Genomic DNA, 711 nt, shown 5'->3' with positions numbered 1-711 from the left:
TTTTTTATCGCTTAGACGTCCTTTCTTGAGGCCGCAGCGTCTGCCTGCATCGTCGGCAGGCCTTTTTTTCTTTTTTTTTTTTTTTTTTTTTACTTTTTCTTTGCCCTTGCTGGGGGCTTTTTCGCTTGGTGGCATTGTACGAGTTAACAGCACGTGAGCTGCGTCACTGTTCCCGAGGAGTCTGTCGTGTTTACTTACCTCTGGTCCTGTTCGAGGCCGTCGAGCTCTGTGGTTTTAGCATTTCTCGCTAGGTTTTGAATCGAGATTGGTTGTTTTTTGTTAACCTTTTAGCCCACTCGACTAGGCTAACCCTCAGTTTGAGCTTGTCCACAGACTGATGCTGCTAAAATTTTTCACACCTGACCTCAGTGGAGAGGGACGGAGCCGGAGCGGGGTGGTGCTGGACTCGAAGAAAAGGAAAAAAAAAAAAAAAACAAAAAAAAAAAAGAAAAAAAAAGAAAAAAAGGAAAAAAAGACTCATCCTGGGGTCCTGCTGCTGTTGCGAGGAGAGGAGCAAAGTCCGTGCCGCAGGATCAGCCCTGAAGTCGCTGCCCCGTTGCAGGGGAAGAGGAGCAAGCAGCGTGCGAGCGCGCCGATGAGGAGGGTACCTGGCAGTTCGGGAGCGGGAGGGTGATCGCGCTCGCGGTTGCCGCTGGTCCCCCGGAGCCCTGCCCGAGCAGAGGGGGCATGGCTGGCGGTTCCTCTGCGGTG

Source organism: Egretta garzetta, unplaced genomic scaffold (genome assembly GCF_000687185.1).
Source record: "Egretta garzetta isolate BGI_Z169 unplaced genomic scaffold, ASM68718v1 scaffold327, whole genome shotgun sequence".
In the NCBI taxonomy this organism is placed as follows: Eukaryota; Metazoa; Chordata; class Aves; order Pelecaniformes; family Ardeidae; genus Egretta; species Egretta garzetta.
The sequence above is the reverse complement of the archived record's forward strand: the minus strand, read 5'-3'. Positions refer to the sequence as shown.